The following is a 26,829-nucleotide window of genomic DNA, read 5'->3' as shown; positions in this document are numbered from 1 at the left end:
AAGCACATAGTTTTAAAAAGTCATGGACAATGGCACACAGAGTAGCTCTGAGCAATGCAAACATCAGATATAGCCACTGTCTTCAAGTAGCTCACAATATAATTTTTTACCTTGGCTTTATAGGGGTCAGCACTTTGGTTTGTGTAAAATGTCTGTTGACTGAATGAATAAAAAGGGAATAGTGACACATCCAAATAACTATAATAAAGGACAGAGTATTGCATAGTACAGTATTGATTTAAGTGAATGCCAAAGGAGTTTAGAAGGAACTAGGGAAAAATCATTTTTGTTTCATAACCAAAGAAGCAGCATTGGAATGAGGATAGAAATGGATGCTTTTCATGCATGGTAAACAGGTAAAGTCATTAAAGAAGTAGTTACTAAGTCAACAGTGAATACTATAAATAAATGAGTAGATTATACAGAGGAAAGGGGGCCATTCATTAATGGAGCAAATTTTAATTAAAAAATTTTCCCCTTTAGGAAAGTCTAAAAGAGAAGAACCTGTACTTTGGGCTCAGCTCTTTAAAGAATCCATAATTTATAAACACACACACAAAGTAAGTTTACTAATGAACATGCAGGCATATGGGTACCTCCATGATTGGAAATCTGGCTCTCTACTCTGGAATAATAGAGGCCCTGACTCTAAATATCTGCTTTTATAATTTATACTTTTCAGCCCCCAAGGAAAAGTTCTACACCTGTTGTTCTGACTGTCATTCCCATGTGATATGAAGCATGATATGCTGAGGTAGACAATGGCAGTCAAAATGAGCAACAGAAATGCTTAGCTAAAAGACAAATTATTAATTTGAGTAAAATCCCTCCTCTTGGATATAAAGAATGCAATGAAATTTCATTTAAGAAGTATCATTCCTATTGTGCTTAGTATTCATATTCTTTCTTTCTTTCTGTTCCAAATTGTAATTATGGAGGTAATCAGAAACCAACATAATATGTGCAATACATACACATGACATCTGAGGAACGTTTTGCAATAGTAAATAATTCACAGCATTGTTAAAATTGAGTATATGAAGTTTAGGCATCCCTGTGTAGCATGACAGTGATTTTTTTTATGTTGGCAACTTGATGAAACTGAAACCTGGAAATGTGAATAGTCATTTTTTAAATTAAAATATATGATAATATTGTATTTTATTTTCAAAAAGATGGACCTGCCTTGCAAGAAATATTGAAAGAAGTTTTCAGAGAAAAGGAAAATCATATAGGTTAGAAATTCAACTGTACATAAAGAAATTAATAAAGAAATAGAGTGCTAAGGAAGAAATTTTAAAAATCTTATTTTTTTATTTGGCCTAAGAATAGTCTTTTTTTGGGGGGAGGGGGTTACCACTGAGTCACATCCTCAAAACTATTTTTTTTTGTATTTTATTTAGAGACAGGGTCTCACTGAGTTGCTAAGTGCCTCACTTTTGCTGAGGCTGGCTTTGAACTGGCTATCCTCCTGTCTCAGCCTCCCTAACTGCTAGGATTACAGGCATGAGCCACCACACCCTGCTATAATAGCAGTCTTTGTTTAAAACAATCATAACAATGTTTCAGTGATTATAGCTTGTAGATAAGATAAATGAGTGACAGCAAATTTACATATAAGGGTTTGAAGGGAGAAGCTGGGAATAATCTTTCAGAATATTGTACTATCCATAAGTGAGATAGTGGTATTTGAAAGTGGACTTGGATTTGTTGGAAACTTATACTTCAAATTCTAATGTGACTATATAAAAAAACACTTTTTAAAAAAAGGTAACTGATGGGCTTGGATTGTAGTTCAGTGGTAGAGTGCTTGCTTTGCAAGTGGAAGGCACTGGGTTTGATCCTCAGCACACATAAAAATAAAGGTATAGTGTTCATCTACAACTAAAAAAAATTTAAAAAGGATAATTGATATGTTAACAGGAAAGAATAAATGAAGCATATAGAGTGGGTATTTAAAATCAGAGGAGCTTGAAAGAGTGGAAGACAAATCAAAACTAAAAACAAATGCAATGAAAGGAAAATAGACATGATCATAGATACTAATCCAATCATATTTATAATCATTTTAAATGTGAATGATTTAAATATCCCAATTAAAGTCAAGGGATAAAAAGAACACCCAGCAATATATTATCTGCACAAAACCTACTTTAATTATCAAAACACAGAATGAAAGTAAGAAATGGATAAAGATTTGCCATACTGACATTAGTCAAAAGAGAGCTTCTGAAATATCTATATCACTTTTAGACAAAACAGACTTCAGAATAAGGGAAACCATCATGGATAAAGAGAATATTACATAATGATAAAATGGTCAAGTCTCCAAGAAGATATATCAATCCTCACCATATATATGCCCAGCAAAGAAGCATCAAAATGCATAAGGCAAAAATGGATAGAACTGGGCTGGGGTTGTGTGTGGCTCAGTGGTACAGCACTTGCCTAAAAGAATTGGGTTTGAATCTCAGCAACATATATAAATAAATGAATAAAATGAAGGTCCATCAACAACTAAAAAATTTTTTAAAAATGATAGAACTGCAGGGAGAAATAGAAAAACCCTGCCTATTGTACTTGAAGACTTCAACACCACTTTATCAGTAACTGACAGATCCAGCATGTAGAAATCAGCAAGGGTATAATTAAATTGAAGAACATTATCAATCAGCTGAATAAAATTGACATCTATATACTACTTTATCCAACAATAACAGAATACATATTCTTGAAATCACATGGAACATTCACCAAGACAGACCATATGTTCTGCCATAAAACAGACCTAACAAATTTAAAATAGAAATCATGTGAAGTATGCTCTCAGAACACAACAGAACTAAACTAGAAATCCATAACAGAAAGGTTGGTGGAGACCCCCCAAACACATGAAGATTAAATAATATACTTCTAAATAACACATGAGGTCTCAGGGGAAATTAAAAAAGAGTTCCAGGAAGGGGTCAAGATGGTGGAGTAGAGAAGATTATTTTCCAAACTGCTCCATGGCATGGGACCAGGAAAGAAGAAGCTTCTTTTTGAGGTCAGTAAAAAAAGAAAAGAAAAGAAAGAAATCCTACTGGGATTTAATACTGGACTCTCAGAATGGTCTAAGGGCTCAGAAGGTTGGATAGCATTTAAAAAAAAAAAGAAAGAAAGAAAGAAAGAAAGAAAAAAGAAAAAACAAACACTGCCAGCACTGACAGCTGCTAATGTGGATCCACCATGGGCAGGTCTGAGAGAAAGAGAATAGGAGAGCTTGCATTTTGGTGGCACCAAGGTGTGTCTTGAAGCAGAGAGGTTGAGTACAGTGATTGGGGACATTGTTGAGCTGATCCAGTGGGTGAGCTGCACCTTGTTTTCATGTGACCTGTGGAGAACAGGGTTACCTGCCATCTTTTTCTGCTGAGCTACTTGGGATATCTGGTGGCTGTGGGTCTAAACCCAGGTGTGCCCAGACCTGTGTAATTTGCACTGGGTCTGAAAAACTGACCTGGTAGAGCCATGCCACTTACCCTAGTGTGTTAACTAGAAAACCAGGTGAAATTCAGGCATAAAAACTGTTGCACCCAGGGGAATTTGAGACACTTAGACCTGAGAGACCCTGGGTGTCTCTCACTCTTGGAGTCTCAAGGTCGTCAGACCAGTTGTGGACAACCAAGGACTTGGTGGCAGGTGGAACTGGTGAATGTGCACTTTGGGACTCAGCCCAGGAGGCCACAATATGGGAGCTGTGGGAGGCAGAGTGGGCAAAGGACTGGGGTCCTCCACCACTCAAGGGGAACCCAGGGGAGATTCAAGAGATACAGATGCCCAAGAAGCAGATCAAAAGCAGCCAGACTGTGGAGGTGTGCTTATTTAAAAGCTTCACCAAACATCATACCACAAAGCACCTGGGACCCAACCCCGCATATAGGAGCTGAGCCTCTGGGAACTCTTGTCACAGAATTGTACAGTGACCCCCTCAACGTGATTGTAATAGACAACACGTTCCAACCTGCCCTACCTCATACTGCTGAGGAGGGAACCTAAGTATAGGCAAAAATGATGGGCTCTACAAAAAGAGGGAATGGACAGCTCCCAACTACTACTCTTGCGTACCTCAAGAAAAAAATGGAAAGAAAGACAATTGGGAACTGACAACCAACATATAATATTATAGACAATTTTTGACAATTGCAATGGAAATAATTCCTTAATCTTCCATCAAGACCTTTTTTCTAAAAAAAAACTTTTGTGTGCTGAATGGTTCATGGACATTTGTTTATACACATATGTCTTTCACTCTTATTTCTAGCATTTCTTGAAGGCAGTTATTTTCTTGACTCTATATTTTGAGAACTAGGGTTTTTCATTAGTATACATTGGTTTTGTTTTTTATGTATTTTTTGTTATTGTTGTCTTATATTGTTTTTCTCCTATTTTCCTTGATTCCCTTCCTCTCTTTTCTTTCATGAACAGCCAAATTCTATTGTTCTCTATTTCACTCTTCCTTTAGTAGAATTCTACTACTACTTTCATTTATTACACCCTACATCTTCTCTGCATTCTCCCTCCTCACCTTTTGGAAATAGCAAACCCTTTTGTAAACATAATATTTTTAGTGTTAGCAATTTCCCATCATACTGTTTCTGTTTATAGTGCCAATTAACTATATATAACCAAAATATCAACTAAGTATTTAGTTTAATGCTGAATATTGATTGCATTGGTTGTTATTATTTGTCTCCCCCTAAAACGTGAGGTACTAGAAATCTTCAAGAACACTATTAATTCATAGAGTTGAAGCTCTGACACCTCTTACTGGTAGACATACAAACAATATGAAAAAGCAGGAAACAAGCCATCTCAAACAAACAAAAATAACTCAGTAAGAGATACAGTGATATCAAAGTGGAGGGAACATCAGAGAAGGAATTTAGAAAGTTCATAGTTAAACTGATCTGTGAGATAAAAGATGATGTAAGGATTGAAATCAGAGAGATTTTCCAAGAAGTGAATGATCGCTTTAGTAAGGAGATAGAAATCCCGAAGAAGAATCAACTGGAAATTCTCAAAATGAAGTAATCTATAAACCAAATTAAAAACTCAAGGGAAAGCATCATCAGCAGTCAAGACTACTTGGAAGATAGAGTTTTAGGCAATAAAAAGAACATATATAATCTGTAAGGTTGACCATGTAGAAAAGATGTTAAGAGAACATGAACAGAACTTCCAAGAAATATGGATAACCTAAAAAGACTAAATTTAAGATTTATTGAGATAGATGAAGTCTTGGAGATACAAAAAAAGAAAAGGAATGCACAATCTTTTCAATGAAATAATATCATAAAAAATTTCCAAACCATAAGATTTAAATGGAAATTCTAATACAGGAGTCTTATAGAACTGCAGATATAGAAAATTACCACATACCTACACCATGCATGTCATTATGAAATTTTGAAGGTTGTTAGAGAAAAATGACAAGTCACATTTAGAAGGAATTCAGATTTCAGTTACTTTTTCATCCCAGATCCTAAAAGTAGGAGGTCTTGGAATAACATATACCAAGCCGTGAAAGAAAATGGATGACAACAAAAAATAATACATCCGGCAAAAATAAGCCTTCAGATTAGATGATAAAAACCTTCCATGAAAAACAAAAGTTAATAGAATTCACAATTAGAAAGCTTACACTAAAACATATTCAATAAAATATTTCATGAATAAGAAATGAATATTAAAATTGAGAACCAGCAAAGGGAGGAACTACACTAGAAGGAGAGTCAATCAAAGGAGAAATTAATTCAAATTAACAACCAGAAATAAATCAAAATGACAGGGAATAAAAATTATTTCTTACTAATAACATTAACTGTAAATGGCCTATATTCATCAATTACAAGCAGACTGAATTAAAAAATAAAACTGAAGAATGTGCTATCTCCAAGAAACTCACCTGTTAGGCAAAGACATCCAAAGACCAAAGGTAAAAGGATTGGGAAAATCATAGCATTTACATGGACCTTGTAAGCAAGCATTTCTATCCTCATATCAGATAAAGTGGACTTCAAACAATAGTTAATCAGAAGGGACCAAGAATGTCATTTCATACTGCTTAAGGGAATTACATGTCTACAAGATATAATTATTATAAATGTTTATGCCCAAATAATGGAGCATCTATGTGTGACAAACAAACCCTTCTCAATTTCAAAAATCAAATAGACCACAACACAATAATACTGGGTTATGTTAACATGTCTCTCTCATCGCTGGATAGAACTCCCAAACAACAACTAAACCAAGAGGCTACAGAACTAAAATATACAATTAATAATTTACATTTAATAGACATATATAAAGTATTTCATTCATCAATAACTGAATACACTTTCTTCTCACCACCACATGGATCATTTTCTAAAATAGAACACATCCTAGGCCACATAGCAATGCTTAGTCAATATACATTTTTTAAAATGTAGATAATACCTTGCATTCTATCAGATCATAATGGAATGATATTATAAAACAATGTTATAATAAAAAATAGAAGTTAACACATGAAGACTAAATAATATATTACTGAATTATCAATGGAAAACTGAGGAAATCAGGGATAAAATAAAGAAAATACTTAAGAGATAAGTGAGAACAGTGACACAATAAATCAAAATCTCTTAAACAGTATGAAGATGGTTATATGAGGTTATTTATAGCACCGAGCTCATTCATTAAAAGAATAGAAAGTTACTAAATAAATAACCTAACATTACATCTCAAGGCCCTGGAAAAAGAAGAACAAATCAACACTAAAAGCATAGATTAAAGGAAATAATTAAAATCAGAGCTGAAATCAATAAAATTGAACAAACAAAAAAGAATAAAAAAACCAATGAAACAAAAAGTTGGTTCTTTGGGAAAAAGAAATTCATAAAAAGTTAGGCATGCTAACAAAGAGAAAGAGGGAAAAAACTCGAATTTTTAAAATTCATGATGAAAAAAAATATCACCATGTACACAACTGAATTACAGAGGATGATCAAAAACTATTTTGAAAACTTATCCTACTAAAAAAAGGAAAAATCTTTAAGACATCAACAAATTTCTAGAGAAATAGGACATACCCAAAAGACATAGAAAATTTAAACATAAATTCAAGTAATGAAATTAAAGATGTCACCAAAGATCTACCATCAAAAAATGCCAAGGACCAGATAAATTCTCAGTTGAGTTCTACCAGACCTTCAAAGAAGAACTGACACCAATCATCCCCAAACTATTCCAAGAAACAAAACAAAACAAAAAGGAGAGAAACCGTCCAAACTCATTCTATGAAGCTAGTATTAATCTGATCCTAAAACCATACAAAGATACATCAAAGAAAAAAAACTTCAGACATATATCCTTGATGAACATAGATGCAAAAAGTCTTAATAAAATGTTAGCAAAACACATACAAAAGCATACATTAAAAAATAGTGCATCGTGATCAAGTGGGTTGTATTGCAGGGATGTAAGTTTTGTTAAACATATGGAAATCAATAAATGTAATTAATTTATCACATCAATGGACATAAAGACAAGAATCACATGATTCTCTCAATAGAGGAAGAAAAAGCATTAGATAAAATGCAGCATCCATTCATGTTCAAAACACTAGAAAACTTAGGAATTGTAGGAATATACCTCAACATTATAAAAGCTATATATGCTGACTCAAAGGTTAATATAATTTTAAATGGAGAAAAACTGAAAGCATTTCCTCTAAAAACTGGAACAAGTCAGGGATGCTCTCTTCCATCACTTCTATTTAACGCAGTCCTTGAACTTCAGTCAGAGCAATTGGGACAAAGAAATAAAGAAGTTAAAGAAATCCAAATAGGAAAAGCATAGCTCAAACTATCTCTATTTACTAACAACATAATCCTATATTTAGAAGACCCAAAAACTCCATCAGAAATCTTCCAGTACTCATAAATGAATTCAGCAAAGTAGCAGGATATAAAATTAGCACCCATAAATAAACTGTGTTCCTATACAACAATGATGACTCAGCTGAACGAGAAATTAAGAAAACCATCCCATTCAAAATAGACTCAATAAAATAAAATATCTGGGAATCAATCTAACAAAAAAGGCAAAAGCCCTCTACAATTAAAACTACAGAACACTACAGAAAGAAACTGAAGAAGACCTGGAAAGATCTCCCACACTCTTGGATAGGCAGAATTAATATTAACAAAATGGCCATACTCCCAAAAGTGCTAAATAGATTAAATGCAATTTCTATTAAGATTCTGATGACATTTTTCATGGAAATAGAAAAAGAAGTCATGAAATTCATTAGGAAAAATAGGAGGCCCAGAATAGCAAAGCAATTCTCAGCAAGAAAAGTAAAGCAGAAAGCATCACAATACCAGACCTTAAACTATACTACAGAGCTATAGTAATAAAACCGACATGAAGATCAATGGTATAGAATACAAGACACAGATACAATCCCACATAAATATAATTATCTCATCCTAGACAAAGAGGCTATATACATACAGTGAAGAAAAATAGCCTTTTCAACAAATGGTGCCGGGAAAACTGGAAAGCCATATGTAGCAGAATGAAATTTAACCCCTTTGTCTCACCCTACACAAAACTCAATTAAAAGTGGATCAAAGACCTAGACATTAGACCATAAACCTATATCTACCTGAAGAAATTAAAGGTTCAACACTCCGTCATGTTGGCTTAGGAACTGACTTCCTCAACAATACTCCTAAAGCACAGAAGTAAAATCAGGAATCAATAAGTGGGATGTTATCAAACTAAAAAGCTTCTTCATGGCAAAGGAAATAATCAAGAGCATGAAAAGAGAGCCTACAGAATGAGAGAAAATCTTTGCCACCTGCACCTCAGATAGACCATTAATTACTCTCCAAGATATATAAAGAACCGAAAACACTTAATGTCAAAAAAGCAACCCATTCAATAAATGGGCAAAGGAACTGAACAGACACTTCACAGAAGAAATATGAATGGTCAACAGATATATGAAAAAATGTTCAACATCACTAGTAATTAGAGAAATGCAAATTAAAAGTACACTGAGATTTTATCTGACCCCAGTCAGAATGGCAATTATCAAGAGTACAAATAACAATAAATGTTGAAAAGGATGTGGGGAAAATGTTACACTCATACATAGCTGATAGGACCGCAAATTGGTATAACCACTGTGGAGAGCAGTATGGAAATTCTTCAGAAAACTTGGAATGAAAACACCATTTGACCCAGTTATCCCACTCCTTAGTATACATCCAAAGGACTTAAAAACATCATAGTACAACAAAGCAGCCACATCAATGTTTATAGCACTCAATTCACAACAGCTAAGGTATGCAACCAACTTAGCTGCCCTACAACAGATGGATGGATATATATACACATATGAAATATTATTCAGCCATAATGAAGAATACCTTTATGACATTTGCTGAAAAATGAATGAATCTAGAGACTCTGAGAGAAATAAGCCAGTACTAAAAAAACCAAAGGTCTTTGTTCTCTCTGATATGTGAATCTAACACACAATAAGAAAGGAGGGGAAGAATAGAGATTCAGTAGATTAGACAAAGGGGATTGAAGGGAAGGGAAGGTTTGGGCAGGAATAGAAAAGGCAGTGGAATGAATCTGACATAACTTTCCTGTGTACATATATGAATACACCACAGTGAATCTCTACATCATGTATAACCAATCTAGTTAGAATAAAATGTACTCCATGTTTGTATAAATGTCAAGTTATACTCTCATGTATAACTAAAAACAACAACCACAACAACAACAAAAAGAAATAAAAGGCCCAAATTTTTAAAAAAGTCTCAAGATAAATTAAAATGATAATCTGTTTCCACTTTCAGAAAGTAGAAATTAAAGACTAAATTAAATCCAAATTAAGTAGAAGTTAGAAATAATAAATTCAAGAAGAAATCAATGAAATTGAAAACAGAGAATATCAACAAAATCAAAAGATGTTTCCTTAAAAACATAAATAAAACTGATAAATTCCTAACCAGGGTAATTAAGATTTAAAAAGAACACATAAATTACTAATACCAGCAATGGAAGACAAAATATCACTTATGATTTCATAAATATTAAAAGCATAATAAAGGAATATTTTGAAAAATTTTGAGAGAACAAATTGGATAACTTGGTGAAATGGACCAATCCTTTAAAACACCATCTATTTAAACTTACACAAGGAGAAACATAATTTATTACGTTTCAGATTTTGAAAACTGAACCAATAATTAATAACTTTCTCAAACATGCCAAGATAGTTTCACTGTTAAATTCTACCAAACAAGGAACAAATATAACAATTCTCCACAATTTGTTCCAGAAAATATGAGGACAAAAAATACTTCCTAACTTACTGTTTTGTAATCTGTAACATGGGGATATCTTCCTTGCCACATGGTTGTGAAGCTTAAGCAGGATGAATCATTTAGTTCCCAAGCACTAGTGTTTCCCCTCTCATTCCTTCAATGGCAGAATTCTACTCATATTGTATTTACTGTGTTCTTTCAATAACCAAGTGAGGTAAATTCCATAGATATTTGGACACATTTGTGATGAAACAATTTTGATCATACTATCAATTAAACTATTTTGGATAAGCATCCTAAGCATATGCCTAATCAATTGTATTTAATTATTTATGTGTAATACTGTAGCAGTATAACAATTATATAATACACACAAGATAAAGGTAAATAGAAATAAAATCCTGGTATTTTCTTCCTTTAATCTTGTAAGTCTTCTTGTGTTCTTAATTTTGAACTTCTCCAATATAACGAAGCTTCATTTAATCCTGTGTTATACTTTCAGCTGTGTATTCAATTAACATCTGGGCACCTACAGAGCTAGAATCCACCCAATGACAAGGAGAAATTCTTGTCTAGCATCAGACAATAATGTGCAATTATATACTGATAAACAAGACCTGACTGTTAGAATACCTCCTCTCTGCGCCTTGTTAAAAAAAAAAATCTTTCAGACACTATCACTCTTAATTTTTAACCTGAAATCTCAGATACTACCTTAGCCTTAGTCATCCAGTAAGTATTAGCTAAGTTGTAAGAGTGAATATCCTGTTAGGGCAGCTTTAGTTGGAGTAAAATCTGGTGCTGATTATCATTTCCTTAAAATTTGCCTCTGACCCAATAGAATAATCATCCTGCCAGGGGAAGCTATTTATTAACTCAAGAAAACCACCTGCACAACACTCATGCAGTGTCACTTTTTAAATGGGGGTAGGGGATTACTTTTCTGAAAAATAACCTCATCAAGAAAAAACACTGGGGATGGCAATTCTAAATCCTGCCATAGCCCTTGCTTGCCAGAGCAGACAGCTTTTGCTATTAAGATGCCCAGCCAAACACAAATAATCTACTGCCAAAATGAGCTCCTTGGGACAATTTAGGAGTCTTTGGAAGTGAACGGCTCTTTGAGCTGGAATGCAGCCCAGGTCCATTTTCAAACCCAAGTCAAAATGACAAAGAGCAAATTTCCTGAGCCACTCACCCCTAAGTGTAAGATGACTTTAGGTTGGCAGCTGCACTGTTTATCTAGTTATTTAAGGCTTTTCACCAGATAGTCACAACTGAGTACTTAAAACAACCGGCTTCAATGTTGGTAAGCAGGACAGTGGTGATGCACCATATGAGACAAAACCTCTGGGATTATAGGGGCAGGGTGAAAATCAAAGGTTACAACTATATTTTTCAGCTTAAGTTTTTACATTTAGCCTCAAAATATAGCAAAAATAATTCTCTTAGAGCTTAAAGAGGAGGACGGCAAGAACTTTTGGCTGAATATTAAATACTATTTTAATCAAAACATTTCCTGGATGGAACCTTAGATCAATCTGGCTAGCACTAGAATTTTCCATACTCTTCAAATACGAGTTAATAGGAAGGTTGAAACAATTGCTTGACACTTTTTCTGCTAGATCAAACTTTATTCTTAAAACCGAGAGAAAATCTGAATAAATACTCTTGCTTCATCAGCTTAATTTAGTTGATTGTTTTTTGTTGACTTCAAAAATAATTAATTTTGAGGTCACATCAGGGAAATTAGGTAAGCAGAGCTATTAGTGATTAGTTATTAAGGGCAATTATTAAGCAGAGTTATAAGCAGAGTTATTCCAATGTCCACTCCAAAAACTGAAATATTTCCTTTACCAGCTAGCAGATGCTATGTCTATGTCCCAATTGTACCTTTAATAATCTGGGTCACAAAATATTTGGGGGACAGAGAGAAATCAGGAGGGAGTATAAAGTGTGAAAAGTGAGTAATACATTGATTTCTTAGTTCTTTGAGGAGAGGGGCTATATCTGTCTTGTTTGTTGTATTCCTAGTAACATAACAGTGTCTGACACATAAAAAGAATCAATAAATCTTGATTGAATAAAAAAAATAGAACTTTTCAGTGTGATCCTATTTTGCAAGGAAGAAAATGCCTAAATTCACCAGTAAATAGGCTATGATGATGTGTTCAGTGATACTTTATATAGAAGTATCTTTATAGAACATAGTTAACATCAAGCCTCATTATTCACAGATTGCCTAATTGTAAATTTGCTTACTTGCTAAAATTTATTCGTAACCACAAAATCAATACTCATAGTGCTTTCATAGTAATTTTCAGTGCTGGGACTGATACCCCAAAGTAAGGCTCCTTAATAGCTGAATGCTCTGAACTGAAGGAGAGGGGCTCGAAACAAGATCTTTCTGACCTTTTGCCGTTCTTTCTCCTGCCCCCTTTGATCCCCAAGACAGGTCATAGATACTAGAATTCCTCTTCTCTAAGCACTGTTAGAAAGTAGAATCCCTCTCCTCCAAAGTCAGTCATAAAACCTAGAAATATTACTCTAACCTTCCTCCATGTTTTTGTACATAAAACAAAGTTGCATGGAGTAGAATTTTCCACTTGTGGCATCATGTTGGAGTACATGATACTTTTTGGATTTGGGGGCATTTCAGATTTTGGATATTCAGATTAGAGATGCTCAAATTGTACAGATTATTATCTGATATTTAGTTAAGAAGAAATAATTTTCATTTAAGTTAAATTTCTCTAAGGTAAGTAAAATAATGTATAAATGAAGTATTAATAAGCAGTATTCCTGTGATTACTTACTAAATGTAGATTTTCATATTAATGTCATGAATTATCCTGTTAAGCTAATTCTTCCTGCTTTTTTTAAAGGATTGGCTTTTAAACATTCCTTTATTTCCCACTCAATCTTTCTTTTAAGAAGACTTGAGTGCCTAATTAAACCAGACACTATTGTAGGCAGTAAGAATACAACAATGACCAAATCTGACAAAAAATTCCTGACTTCATGAAACTTAAATTTCTAGTAAGATAGGCAACAAAGAAACAAATAAGTCATATGATAATGATGTAAAGAAAAATAAGACTGATGTGGGAGAAGAACTGAGACTGAGGGAGTTAGAAAATTGGCTGGCAATTTTAAATAAGGTGGTAGGGAAAGGCTGTCTTGAAGTGACATCTAAGTACAAACCACAAAGAGCTTAGAGTGTAATTATGCAATCTAAGAGCACAAGCACAACCACTGATTTTGTCAGTACATCACAAGTACCATTTCAAGCAACCAAAACTAATTAAGTCATCCCAAAATGATTGATTTATCTGCTCTAAGATGTTTGTCGGGTAAAGTTTTCTACTATTTGAAACCTGTTAGTACATTTGACATTTCTGATGCATAATGCAGGTCAGCATCACGCAATAAAATAGTACTGCCTTTTCTCCATAAGTAGCAAGAGAGGGGCACACTGGCCTTGTAGAAGAGTTATGCTAATTTCACTTCCTTCAACAGGCACTGTCAAATCCTAATGCAGTCATCACACAATGTACATTGACTCCCTCACAGCCCCTAAGAAAGAGGTGTGTAAAGTTCAGCCAGTGAATGGGCCCTATCCCATAATTTCTAATTCCCAATGGTGTATTTATATCCTTTAAGCAGTAATGCCCAAGAGAGACATTTGGAGAAATGAAGAGGACTATTAATAATGGTTATCTATTTCTTTCATTGGTACCATAAATGGTGTTTAATGTCAAAAAGTAATTAGCCAGAAAAAAAGTTCACAGAGAAATAATACTTGATGCACTATTAGGGCAGGTGGCAGCTGGGAATTTTTTCATAGCAATAACTGACTTTTTCCATGGTTAGGTGTCCGTTTTGTGATAGTGGGCTTTGGCGAGAAAAAGTGAACCTCCTCTAAGAGGAATGTTAACAGGATGTGTTTTTCTTCCACTTTCTTGAATTGTGTGCACCTAACTTTTTGTGATGCGATTTATTATTATTTCTTGGTTAGCTGCAGGGGAGCCCTATGCTTAACATGTCTTGTTCAATTTCTAATTATTGCCTGAAAAGGCAAACACCCCTGAAACAATAAACTGGCTAATTTAAAAGGCATAGCCAACTAAAATGAAGGGCAATTTTCTATTTATTTTAATGGCTTTCAAAGTGCAAATCTTACCCTTGGAATCAACTAGTCATCAGATCTTGAAATGAAAAGCAATATTGCCGTGCCTTCATAAAAGTCAGTTTATCTCCTTCTGTATACCATTTTCATCAAACAGTGTTTTCTACTTGTTGGTTTACTCTTTTACTATAAGAACGTGTATGATAATGTGTAGTATAAAAATCAAGAAATTAGTCTGACAGCAGGGAGTCTGCTAACAACACCATTTTAATCTTACCCTTCAAGCAGCGGCAGAAAACATATTAATCGCAGTTTAATTTATGCAACAAATATTTCATTTTAATTATGCTTAATTTTTGTCAAGCTATAAAAATGTCAGTAGTTCTGACATTTTTTTCTTACAAAGTTTTTTTTAAATTAAAAATTAAAATCAAGTGCTGTTTTTGAAAGAAATTATTATTAAAGGTTTTTAATCACTCTTATGTTTCTGAAAAATCACTAATGTGGTGGTCCCAAAATAATATCTGGGAACATGTGAACTTGAAACTTTAAAACTCAATATTTATGTCTTAATAATATACACGCATCACTAATATAATGAAATTCTCACAGGAAGGATTTTTTTATTATAGGATATATCAATAACTGTCATTGAATGGTGAATGTTCTCCATAGGAATATTTTTGTTAATTTCTTTCTGGAAAACTAAGACAAGAATAAGTGAAGCTGTTTGCTGCTGACACACTGCACTGAAGAACTTAGTCAAACCACCAAAGCTGAATAGTATTAATTATATTTAGCAAATATTTATTAAACTGTTAGTAGGCACAAATCCTATTTGAACATTAGGTTTCATTTAAAATGATACTTCCTCCAGGAAATTCTTCTCTCTTAAGATGTACAGTAAATTTGCCTGTACTGAATGTATATGGTACATAATTATACCTTGCTCACATCTCTTTTATATTTTTTGTTTTACATAAAAATAATTCCCCTTCAAGTTGCATCTCACCACCTACTACATTCAAATATACTTAAAAATGAAAGTCTATAATATGAATAAAATGTTCTAGGTGTTATGTTTTTATGAAAAGTATTTAAAGCTTTTCTACATTTCAAAATTATTCATTAGAAGACTTTTAAGAGTTAAAATGACAGACCAGTGAATTTCTTGCCCTATTTTATACTTCCTGAAATTTCCCCCACTTCAAACATGCAGAATTATAATCATCCAGTGAACTACATTTTCCATGAAACTAGAAGACAGCAGTGATCCCAAATCATAATTTATGTTGAGAAACAGGAATGGTCACAGTTTTAAAAGGAATGCAGCAACTGTTGTATTCTGCTACCTGCTGCATTCCTTTTAAAACTGTGACCATTCCTGTTTCTCAACATAAATTATGATTTGGGATCATTGCTGTCTTCTAGTTTCATGGAAAATGTAGTTCACTAATAGGGCATTATGTAAAAATGTGGATGTGTAACAGATGTGATTCTGCAATCTGTATTTGGGGTAAAAATGGGAGTTCATAACCAACTTGAATCTAATGTATGAAACATGATATGTCAAGAGCTTTATAATGTTTTGAACAACCAATAAAAAAAAGAGAAATAAAAAAAAAAGGAATGCAGCAAAAGACGTTTGCAGGGGAATATGAACAAGATCCCATCCTGTTCTTCCTAATGGCACCCAGAACTTTAGACACTGGTATTTCAGAAACCCCCAAAGGCAGAAGTGAGGCACAGGGCTTAGATAAAAGACTATATGAGGATCACTTAACACCCAAGCTCCTTTTCCAGGTTCTCCCCAGGAATCATTTCCCACATCCTCCCCCTAGTTTGGGAAGTTTTCTCTGAGGGAGGACAGAAGGTATCAGGCAAGGAGAGGGCAAGAGTGAAATGCTTTACAGTAATATCCCTTTATTGGAGGTTTTGATTTCTACAGTTTCAGTATCTACAAAGTCCGTAGTCTAAAACAATTACAAGGAAAATTCCAGAAACAAAAAAAATTGACAATTTAAAAATAACTTTTGTTATAATATGTGGTTATAATTATTTTATTTTACTCATTATTATTGTCGCTAATTTTCACTGTAACCAATTTGTAAATTAAACTTTTATCATAGGTGTGTATGTGTTGGATGTCAGAAAATGATAACTCCAAATATGCCACTTTGAACTTTGAACGGTGAGCACCTGGGGAACAGAAATTGAGTAAAAACTTTCTCTGAAGTTTACTTATTTACCTAAAGACCAGATTGCCAAAGAGGAACACAATTTCCTCTGATTTTTTTGGTAAAATTTCATTAACCCAGGAAAATATCACATATCACTTCATATCACAGAAGACCCTGAAAATCAAACACCACACCAAAAGCCTAGAGGAACTATATCCTTCTGTCAACATCCTCTATTCTTTAAACCCATCTGAATTCCCTAAAAATCATCACTACCCTCTGAACTTACCTATATTGCCCATGTCCTTCTTCCCTAAGAAGAGGGAATTTAAATGTCAACCATCTGGCCTTTCCTTGAGTTTCATATTTTGTATGGATCTTGTACATATGTGTGAGTTAAAAAATTTGGGCCTTTTCTCCTCTTAAAGTGTCTTTTCTCCTTTTAAAGTGTCTATTGTTAGTTTGTTTCAGCAGACTTGGTTATCAAACCTTCAGAGGAAGAGTTTGAACTTACCTACATATGAATAAGAAAGAAAAGTATATGTAGGGTTTGGTACAATCCATGTTTTCAAGTATGCCCTGGGGGAAGGGGTCTTTAATGTACTATTGTACTATCCTATGGATAAGTGAACCAATGTGGTAAGAACGAAGTAAAAGGTAGAAATCCTTACACTGAATGTAGAGAACATCATCCTATTCCTCATCCCCATTCCCAGAATATTAGCACACTTGGCAGGGGAGATAAGAGAAATTTTTTGTTGGAAAACTGAAAGGCTATAAGTAGTGGCTCCTCCATGGCAAGCCGTCTCTACAATAAAAATTACCAGTCAAAAAGTCCTGCCCAATAATATAATGATTTCAACTAGCATTTCTGTGTATCATTATTAAATGAAGAGCAAAAGATCAACAGATGTCCAAGAAAGTCTTGAATTTAAAAGGCAGAGATATACTAACAAAAAAACCAATATAAATGAATTTGAGAATATGCATGAATTGAAACAAAGTTTCACTAAAAATCTAAAACAAATATTCTAAGATGATATTAAAAGGAGAGTGCAACCTTCATATAAGTATGGAAAATATAAGAAATAAGAGGATTAAAAAAAATTCTAGTGAAGTAATTACGTGACAGCAGAAAACACAACATGAAAGAAAAACTGAAATTTCACACCAAGGAATTTTCTTGGAGGATAAAAAAAAAGGACAATGAAATGGAAATAAAAGACACAAGATGAAAACAAACAAATGAGGATCAATTACAGAATTTGTCATCTGAATACAGAAGCTCTAGTAGAAAGGATCTGAGAAAACAAAATGCAAATTAATTTAAAAAAAACAAATCAAGCAAATTTCAAGTTGACAAACAAGTTGACAACCCATAAGAGCTTAAAACATAGTGAAACACCTTTCAACCTAAAATTCTATCAATTAACCACAAGAGTAATTCAACATAAGGATCAATGAATCAAGTAAAAAAAATTTTAGGCACAAAAAAATGTATCACAAGACTGTTATAAGGTATGGGGAAAAGATAAGAGGTAAGAAGAAAATTCAACAAATGGAGAAAAAGATAAATAACAACAGGAAATATTAAAAAGATGCAGAAAGAAACGTCATAGAACACTTCTTGGTTTAACAAAAACAATTTCTACATATTGAAAATACAAAGTCTGATTGTTTACTCAAGAGTTATGACTATATTCCAAGAAAACATGAAGATAATGGTTTTGGAGTGCCAAATTCTAATTTACCATAGCTGAAGGTCGATGGCTAACACAGAGAATTGATAAATCAAAAGATAGCATTTCTCTCAGCTAGAAGACAAAAGAGTTGAATATGGCAGCTTCTGAAAAGGAGGACTTGAATAAATAGGATGTAGATAAGGGGGTCAGGGACCTTTCATCATTTGTTATAAGTCTTTGAACATACTTTATGCACATATTTTACTTTGATATATAGTTAAAAAATAATTAGTGCACCAAACATTTACCATTCTTAGAATTGTTTCAATTCTACTTGAACACTTATTCAATCAACCACATTTCTCTTAGTAATTGATGCCCTTTAAAATCATTTGTAAAAAATAGTTATATATATCCTAAGTACTTAAATATATGATTTCTTATGTGATATTATTTTTTTTATCTACATCGTATTTTCATTTCTAAACACTTTAACAATGTTTCCCACAAGCAAGTGCAGATATTAAAACAGATTAAAGTGCAGATAAGATAGTCAACAGAAATGAATCTATTATTTTATAATGCCAAATTCCTCTGTAAGCTTTGGGAAAATTATGCACACATTTTCAGGTCTTCATACAATATTTAGTGTCTAAATTTGAACCAAAATTATTATAGATCTAGTTTCTGAACTAGTGTCCTTTTCTCCAACTAAATCAAATTAAGAAAGCAATGAGAATTTCCTCACAGGCTACTTCATACTTGGATGCCCTTGAACTTTACTGAGCTTGAACTAAAAAACACATGTAGTATTAAATATACTACGGAATGTTTATTTACTGTTACCTTTTAACATGCAACTTATTGAAGAAGACATAAATATAACTACTATTTTATTTAGACTGTATAAATGAAAGCCTATCAAATATAAAGACACTGATACCTGATACATATAAGAATTTAATCTCAATCTTCAATATATTTCTTTATTTTTAAAAATATAAAGTATATAAAGTTTGTGAATAAAGATGGAACAATTTTAATGATTATTGTCTTTTAAATCTACAGTTGGCATAATCATAAAATATAGGAGAAAAAACCCTCATTATATAATGAGGTTTATAATGTCTTGACTTACTCAAGTATATGCATATACTTACACTTTTGTTCTTCAAATAAGAATTTATCAGAAATAAGTAAAACAAATATGTCTCACCATGCCCAATATATAATAACTGCCAGTGAGCAGATATCTTTTCAAATTATACTTTTAAAATTAAATAACTAATACATTATATTCTTAGTTAAATGAATTATATGCAAATAACTACTTAGAAACACTTTAGAAATGTTCATTTGTTAAGTAAGCTAATCACTCTTATAACGTTACATAAAATAATTTTTATTTAATAAATTCATTTATACAAAACACAAGAGTAATTCAACATAAGGATAAATAAATCAACTACAAAGTGATAAGCAAACATAGCATTAAGTTTGAATGTAAACAGGCTAAAATAATTTTCCAACATAGAAACAGATCTTATAGCCACTAATCACTTGAAGATTAATATGAATTACTAGCAGGAAAATCTTTGAATTAAGTTTGATAGGTTATAAATATTTTTAAAAAATCTTTCAGAGGTAAATCACAATGTCTCTTTAAAAATAAGAGGTAGAATGTTCTTGGTTTTATTCAATTTTACTAAGCAAAATTTGGACAAGTAGGTATTCACTTAAGAAAGGGAAGTAAGTGTAAGAAATATTTCTTATTGAAAAGTCATATTAATCTGCTTTATCATGAACATAATATACTAGACAAATAATTATGAGTTGCAGGTTTCTTTTATGTAAACATTATTTAGCAATGTCATTTAGGATATTAATTAATAATAATTTATCCATCTCTTATGTTGGCATATGATTAACTAATATAGATTATGATATAGGCATTAACCACCATTAGTGATATTTCTAAAACCCCATTAGTTTCCACGAGCTTGGATATTAATGGCCAAGTATTTTAATTAGCTTTGTCTGTTCTTCAACTACATAGTTAGGGTCTACCCAAATTTTCAAAGCTGTTAAAGTGATTTAGTGTATATTAATCTCACAGTATTCCATTAAGTTTTTCTCCATCATGGGTGCTAGTTAATTAGCCTAGAGGAGGAAGAACTTCTTCCTTCAAGAAATTTTATTTTGGGAGCCCTGTAAATACTCTAATTCATCTTCAGTACACACAGAAGGACTGGTAGAAGATTTGGGAAGGAAATTACCAACAACAGCTACTGATGTCTGTGGTTGGGTAGATCTGGAGGAGTTAAAAAAAAAATCATCTGCACAAAAGGATCTAATGCTGAGTTAGTAAAACCAATAGGTCTTTAGAAACTTTCAAAGAACAGATAATACTCTGGAGTTTCACCTTACTTTTGACTCATTAAAGTCAAACATATTTTGGGGTCATTATTTGTTCAACGGAAATTTCTTTTCCCTAAAGAGAAAGTTCAGGAGTGGAAAAATATAACACTGTTAGGCTGTAGAAGTCAAGGTGTAGGCTGGGCTGTGCAACTCACTTGCTCAGAGACTGGTTACATGTACGGCCTCTGTGCCAAGTAAACTGTTATAAGTTAGAACTATAATTTTTCATCTGTCCCACCAATTATTATTGTTATACAACTAGGAAATGAGGACAATTGAATTTGGTTGCCTTCCAAAGTGAACCTAAAAAGAAAACTTGATGAAAAGAGATAAGAAGGCCAACTCTGCAGGCTATCCAACAGTGCTCATGTGGTCAACAGTCAATATGTCTACTGCTCTTCAAATAGGAAAGAGGACAAGAGGTTAAAATCATGCAAGCCCAGGGAAGAAACACAGACCCACATGCTGAAAAGTCATATGAAAATCAGACATGTAAGAATCATTCTCTGTAGACTAAAGAAAACAAAATTGTAAAAAAAAAATATGCCAATTTTTGATGAAACCAATCTGGAAAGCAGTATGGAGATTCCTTGGAAAACTTGGAATGGAACGACCATCAGATCCAGCTATCCCACTCCTCGGTTTATATACAAAAGACTTAAAAACAGCATACTACAGTGACACAGCCACATCAATGTTTTGTAGAACCAACCTGTATGTTCTTCAATAGATGAATGGATAGAGAAACTATGGTATATATACACAATAGAATGTTACTCAGCATTAAAAGAAAATAAAATCATGACATTTGCAGGTAAGTGGATGGAGTTGGAGAGTATCATACTAAGTGGAGTAAGCCAATTCCAAAAAATGAAAGGCCAAATGCTTTCTCTGATATGTGGATGCTGATCCATAATGGGGGTTGGTGGGAGCATGGGAGGAATGGAGGAACTTTGAACAGGACAAAGGGGATGAAAAGAAAAGGAGGGGGCATGAGGGTAGGAAAGATGGTGGAATGAGATGGACCTCATACCCTAAGTACATGTATGAAGACATGAATGGTACTTTGTGTACCATCAGAGAAATGAAAAATTGTGTTGTATATGTGTACTATGAATTGAAATGCATTCTGATGTCATATATAACAAATTAGAATAAATAAATAAATTAAAGAATATATGCCAATTTTAACCAACTCTTAAAGTCATGGATTCTCTAAGACCAAAGCAAAGACTAAATGGATAAAAGAGGCTAAAAGAAAAATGGTTACTCATAAAAACAGATGTGTTAGACAAAAAGAGTAAATAAACTAACATTATAAAGTAGAATTAAAATTTTCTCTGGAGGTAATGATTAGCTATTCAAAATTGAATTAGCAAAGACAGTCATATTTCAGAATAAATAAAATAATTTTTAAATGTACTTCCATTCTGTTCCTACTAAAAATCAGTCCTAAGTAGTTCTTTTGTAATAGAGAGATGATTACAATCTAATATCTATAAAATTAAGAGGAAAGAATTTAAGCCTAGTATTTTATGCACACATTAGTTTCACTTATGAAAGCAACAGATATTCTTAGACATTTAATAAATGTGGATTATATTCAGCTGTAACTGACAGAAAGCCCAAATTAACACTAACTTAAGCAAAGGGAAAATTTTATTTCTCTTTTGCATCAAAGTTCATGGATAGTATGACATTCCGCAGTATAAGGAACTCATTGTTTTTCTATATTATTGCTCTATCTTTTGTGCTCTACATGGATTCAAGAATTATATTCTGACTGATGTCCATCAATCTGTCTAGCTATGAAATCCCCAATTTCAGACATCAGAAAGGAGGAAATGATAAGAACAACAAATACTTTTCTTTAAACACATTTTCTAAAGCAAGTCTACCATATAACTCTTGATTAAATACATGTGTTGATGAATGTACCCAAATCATAAAGTCTTTAATCATTCTTTTACCTGAGACCACTTCTCAAAATTCTCTATGCAGCTAGAAATCTTGAAGTCATTACATGGTACATATCACATAATCTTTTGTAAGAGAACAGATACATCTCTTCTCCCTCTGGTCAGAGGGGGCTTGCTAATTGTTTTCTATTAAAGTAATAGAAATACTAAAGTAATAGAATCCTCATATTTAGTAAATTCTCCTGTGTCACACACTCCTATGTGTAGGCTCTTTACATCACTGTGGGATTTGAGGCCCAGGGAAATAGCTGGAACTCCTATTGTTTGTACTGTAAGCAATAAAGGCTCTTATCTATGAGACTTCTCTTTTACTAGTATCTAAAGAACTGTATTAGACTAATTTAATAACTTATATAGATTTTTCTATGAGAAAAGTTTTGCTTTTAGCTTTTTGTCATGGTCATGCTATGAGACTTATTAATATAGACAAGATTCTAATAAATACTTTTCAGGAGTTAGACCTACATTTTCACTTATATTCCACTTTCTAGCACTTAACCACAGGGATACACCTAGTTTTTAAAAGTGGTTGGAAAATGTAGTTTTTATTTTATGCAGCCATGTACCCTGTCATAAATCAAAGGTTCTATGAATATTGAGTAGTGGTTGGCAAGTTAATGTAGATCTAAGACTCAAATCAGTCCACTTCCTAATTTGGAAATCAAGTTTTATTGGAATATAGCCATAACTTTTCATTTATGTATTGCCTATGGTTGCTTTATGCTACAATGGCAGAGCAGAGAAGTGGCATATACATGCTGTGCTGGAGCTCAGGCACTGGCCCATATCCATCTCTGCTGACCTGTATGGGGGTGCAGGCTGAGAGTAAGCCTGGGGCCACCCTCTCCGATGTGGGAACCCAGGCCTAGCCCACTTCCTTCTTGGGATACTGCAGCGATCATCATAGCCTTCCCCACACAGTAGTCTCTACCTTGCAACAACAGACAGGGCCTAGACGCAGGTGCATCAAGAAGCAGGCATCCCAAAGCCAGTGTAAGGTCCACCCTTTCTGCCCCATCTCTGAAAGACATTGCATCCATCTTGGTGAACCTCCACTGCTATCTCAAGTTACCTGTGCTATTGCCACCACCATCTTTAGTTGCAGTAGCATCCATTATGGAACACCAACATGGTCGGGAAGCCCAACACCAAGGTGAGGTACAGATAATCTGCACAGATACTACAAAACTATGGAGTAGAAACTGTAACACCACAGATACACACTGCAAGAAAGGAAGACACATAGACAACATGAAAAACAAGGGAAGAAAGTGCCCCAAACAAACCAGGATACTACAATAACCCATGGACAGCTAAGTTGTTGAAATGTCAGAGAAGGAGTTCAGAATATTCATAATTAAAATGAATTTAAAGAATGACCTAAATTAGTAAATACAGGCAAAAAATGATCATTCTAAAAAGGGATAAGACAGCAAATACAGGCAACCATTGATGACACCAATAAACAGATAAGGGAGCAAATACAGGCATCCATTGATCACACCAACAAAGAGACAATGGAACAAATACAGATAGCAAAAGATTACTTCAAGAAAGAGATAAAGATTCTGAAAAAAAAAATCAGAAATTCTTGAAATGAAGGAAACAATAAACCAAATAAAAAACTCAATAGAAAGCATCACAAACAGACTAGATCACTTGGAAGACAGAATGTAAGATAATGAAGTATACAATCTGGAAATTAAAGTTGAACACACAATGAAGATGGTAAGAAACTATGATCAGAAAATCCAAGAATTATAGGATAGCATCAAAAGTCCAAATATAAGAGTTATTGGGATAGAGCAAGGCACAGAGTTTAAACCAAAGGAATGCACAATCTCTTCAGTGAGATAATATCATACATTTCTCAAACATGAATGAACTAGAAAATCAAATACAAGAGTCTTGTAGGACACCAAATGTACAAAATTACAACAGATCTACTCCAAGGCACATTATAATGGAAATGCCTCACATAGAGAATAAGGATAGAATCTTAAAGGCTCCAAGAGAGAGGAATCAGATCACATATAGGGGGAGACCAATTGTATTTGCAATTCTTAGCAAATACAAAAAAGTAAAGATAATATCCTGCATCCTATCTCAGCATATTTTTCAACCCAGACCTGCAAAGCCAGGAGATCCTGGAACAACATAATCCAAACTCTGAATGAAAATGGATGCCAACCAAGAATCTTATATCCAGAAAAATTAAGCTTTAGATTTGATGACAAAATAAAAACATTCCATGATAAACAAAAGTTAAAAGAATTTACAATTAAAAATCCTGCACTACAGAACATCCTTGGCAAAATATTCCATGAAGAGAAAATGAAAAACGACAATGAAAATCAGCAGAAGGAGGTTTTACACTAAAGGAAAAACTAATCAAAGGAGAAACCAAGTCAATTTAAATACCAAAAATAAACAAAAATGGATGGGAATACAAATCATGTCTCAATAATAATCCTGAATGTCAATGGCCTATACTCAATAATCAAAATACATAGACTGACAAACTCAACAATATGCTGCCTCCAAGAGACTCATCTCATAGGAAAAGATTTGCACAGACTGAGGGTGAAAGTTGGGAAAAATTATACCACTCACATGGACTGCGTGTTTCCAGCCTCATAACAAATGAAAGTAGACTTCAAGCTACAGTTAATCAAAATCGATAAAAGAAAGACACTTCATACTGCTCAAGGGAACCATACACCAACAATACATAACAATAATTAACATATATGCCCCAAACAATGGAACATATACATTCATCAAACAAACTTTTCTCTAGTTCAAGAGTCAAATAGATCACAACACAATAATTCTGGGTGACTTTACCACACATCTTTTACCACTGGATAGATCTTCCAAACAAAAGTTGAACAAAGAAACTATACAACTCAATAGTACAGTCAATAACTTAGACTTCACTGACATATATAGCATATTTATTTCATCCTTCCACAAGTGAATACACTTTCTCCTCAGCAGCACATGGATCCTTCTCTAAAATAGAACATATATTATGCCACAAATCAACTCTCAGCAAATACAAAAAACTAGAGATACATTCTATCAGATCATAATGGAATGAAATAAAAAATCAATGATTAAAAAAATAGAAGCTACTCCAACACCTGGAGACTAAATAATATGCTATTGAATGAACAATGGATTGCAAAAGACATCAAGAAGCAGATTAAAAAATTCTTAGAGGTAAATGAGAACTCTGATACAATGTATCAAAATCTCTGGGACACCATGATTGCAGTACTAGGAGGAAAGTTCATTGCCTGGGATGGGAGTTCATTCCTTAAAAGAAGAAAATGTCAACAAATAAATGACCTAACATTACATCTCAAAGCCCTAGAAAAAGAAGAACAAATCAACACCAAAAGCAGTAGAAGAAATGAAATAATTAAAATCAGAGCTGAAATCAATGAAATTGAAACAAAGGAAACAATTTAAAAAATTGACAAAACAAGAAGTTGGTTCTTTGAAAAAGTAAATTAAATTGACAGACCCTTAGCCATACTAATGAAGAAAAAGAGAGAGAAAACTCAAATTACTAACATATGTGATGAAAAAGGAAATATCACAACAGACACTTCAGAAGATAATTAGAAATTATTTTGAAAACTTATACTCCAATAAAATAGAAAATACCAAAGGGATTGACAAATTTCTAGAGTCATATAATTTGCCCAAATTGAATCAGGATGTTATAGACAATTTAAACAGATCAATTTCAAGTGACGAAATAGAAGACACCATCAGAAGACTACCAACCAAAAAAAGCCCAGGACCAAATGAATACACAGCTGAGTTCTACAAGACCTTTAAAGAAGAACTAAAAACCAATACTCTTCAAATTATTTCATGAAATAGAAAAAGAGGGAGCACTTCCAAACTCATTCTATGAGGCCAATACCACGCTGATTCAAAAACCAGGCAAACACATCAAAGAAAGAAAATTTCAGACCAATATCTCTAATGAATATAGATGCAATAATTCTCAATTCTGAAAAATCAAATACAAAAACATATCAAAAAGAT

At 33.3% G+C, this 26,829-nt stretch overlaps 1 protein-coding gene across 1 annotated transcript in view; it reads right to left on the bottom strand.

Moving 5' to 3' along the window:
* The window catches only part of Spata17 (spermatogenesis associated 17), a 199,713-nt gene that overhangs the window by 283 nt on the left and 172,601 nt on the right, over window positions 1-26,829 (bottom strand). The window lies entirely within an intron of this gene.

The sequence above is a fragment of the Ictidomys tridecemlineatus genome, chromosome 10 (assembly GCF_052094955.1).
Source record: "Ictidomys tridecemlineatus isolate mIctTri1 chromosome 10, mIctTri1.hap1, whole genome shotgun sequence".
Lineage (NCBI taxonomy): Eukaryota > Metazoa > Chordata > Mammalia > Rodentia > Sciuridae > Ictidomys > Ictidomys tridecemlineatus.
The sequence above is the reverse complement of the archived record's forward strand: the minus strand, read 5'-3'. Positions and strand labels throughout refer to the sequence as shown.